Source organism: Triticum dicoccoides, chromosome 2A, assembly GCF_002162155.2.
Source record: "Triticum dicoccoides isolate Atlit2015 ecotype Zavitan chromosome 2A, WEW_v2.0, whole genome shotgun sequence".
Lineage (NCBI taxonomy): Eukaryota > Viridiplantae > Streptophyta > Magnoliopsida > Poales > Poaceae > Triticum > Triticum dicoccoides.
Genome location: NC_041382.1, coordinates 114,627,545 through 114,629,857, shown reverse-complemented (window position 1 = coordinate 114,629,857; position 2,313 = coordinate 114,627,545). Strand labels below are relative to the sequence as shown.

Below are 2,313 nucleotides of genomic sequence, written 5' to 3'. Positions count from 1 at the left end.
TGCGTGGGCGCGGGTGGTAGCTATCGTTCCTTTTTTCCTCTTTATTTCTTGGACGCGTCTAGCTGGCGCCCGGGCGTTTGGGAGGGTTACCGAGCGGCTGACATAAAAGGAAAGACCTGGTTGGGGCGCGTGGTCAAAAAGGAAAGTCTCCAATCCTCCCGCGCGCGAAACATCAACTACCAACCACGGTGCCCGCGTGCGACAGTTGGCCGTGGGGATCACGTGAACCCAACCACCCGCCCCCGCCTTTGTACCTCCACACCCGAATCTCCCCTCTAACTACCCCCACGCCATCTACTTCTTCCCCATGAAAGAAGGATTCGCCATGGTGAAACCTCCATCGCCAGGAAAATCCATGGCGGCTCCAAAAATTAAGAACAGAAGAGGGGAAGAGAGGGAGAAAGGGAAAAAGAACCAGGAAAACATCAAGAAAAAGTCAAACAAAAAGGAGCAAACAAGAAGGACAAACGTACCAGGAGGAGAGAACTCCAGGAGAGAATTCCCCTTCCTCTGCTTTGCTTCCTCCCTTGACATGACTTGCAGACTTGTCTTCTAGCTGGTTTTCTTGAACGAACCTTTGATTCATGAATTTGGTACAGAAATCACATGGATTATGTAGGGGGTTGGCATAGAATCTGTGCAACCAATATGCTGCTTTTGTGCAACCAATCAAGTTACAGCAGCCAATTGTAGCAACACTGTGTGCCAAAAAAAGTAAACAAGTTGGTGCAACTATATACTGCTTTCGTGCAACTAGACAAGTTGCAGCAGCCACCTGTAGGCACACAGCGTGCATAAAAGATTGTTCACACCAACATCCGATGAAAATAGATACAAAATAGGCACAAAAGATTGTTCACACCAACATCCAACATATGCCCTGCAGTTGGCACAGTTTGACCTTCAGGTGGCACATTGGCTATTGGGGGTGGCACATCTGGAGTTACAGTTGCCTCACTTGATATTGTACTTGGCAGAGTGATTACTGGAGCTGGCACAGATGAAAGTGTGTTTCCCTCACTAGTTGCGGGCGTTGGCCCATCAGATGATGCATTATGCATGTGTTGACCTGCAGCTGGCTCACTAGGTGTTGGAGTTGCCACAGTAGGTGCTCGGGTTGCCGATTTCCTACATGCAATGCTGACATGTTGAGATGGCACTGAATCAGGATTGGTTGGCACTGAATTAGGATTGGTTGGCACTTTGTACCTCAACAACTGCTGTAGATGAGGAACCGCCTACATCGGGTGTTGTGGCTTTCGCTTTCCGTCTTTGACGCTTTACAAGACGGTATTGATCACCATCATCTCCCTACATACATGACACAAAAGAAAATCAGGAGAATGATCATAAGAAAACACATAGACAAAAACACCATAAAAACATATTTTATAGCCTATTTACTCATACTGAAAATCAGGGGAAGGATCATAAGAAACCTTTTTATGCCATGTGTGCAAATAGAAGCCTATATTTGTGCCAACTAAAACATGGATCCAAAACCAACTTTTCCTGCTATGTGTGCAACCAAACAGCCAAGACTAGAAAAGAGATGTGCAAACTAATCATGGATTTTAAAAGCCAACTTTTGCTGTAAATGTGTGCAACCAACACACACCGACATGGATGTGTGTTGTCTGTGCAAAAATATACATATATTTGTGCAACTAAACATGAATCCAAAGCCAATTTTTGCTATAAATGTGTGCAACTAAAACATGAATCCAGACTAGAAAGAAGCACAAAGAAACAGTAGTACAAAGGAGAGTACAATAGTCTTGTCTCACACAAATAGCAGTAGCGGGAATATGTTCTATAGGGTGTTCTATATACTAAAAGTAAAACATAAAAAATATGAAAATCTATTTCCTGACATCAGAATCTTATTTCTACTTCCCAAATAGTAGTGTACAAGAATTGTAGCTTGAATTATGTGCAGCAAATCTAGATCAGCCTCTTTGGCCAAAAGAACATGTACATCATTGAAAACAAGAAAAAAAATGTGAGAAAAAGGAATAAACCAATTACTGGGTTGTATCTGTGCAACCTATTTAGTACAAACCGTGCAAGAGACACAACCGCTCTATGCGACAAAAAGAGCAATAAAGAAAAATGTAAAAAACGAGCGTACAAACAAGTTCCGAAATCTGAATTCCGTCCAATGCACAACTTATTGTCCCACTTCCAAACAGCTTCTGGTAGAGGTGAGACTTTTTTAATGGGCTCAACTAATTGTTCAACGTCACCAACCTCCCAGGTGATGCCCTTGTCCTACCAACTTGTGACTATCGTTCTGTTTTATCTCCTTCATTA

At 43.2% G+C, this 2,313-nt stretch overlaps 1 long non-coding RNA gene across 1 annotated transcript; it reads right to left on the bottom strand.

Annotated features, from left to right (window-relative positions):
- Nucleotides 1-710: 710 nt before the first annotated feature.
- Nucleotides 711-1,308, bottom strand: LOC119359135. The gene is made up of 2 exons (XR_005172388.1): nt 1,210-1,308; nt 711-1,128 (listed from the first exon to the last, which is right to left on the bottom strand). It is a non-coding gene; the product is annotated as an uncharacterized LOC119359135 (long non-coding RNA).
- Nucleotides 1,309-2,313: the final 1,005 nt, after the last annotated feature.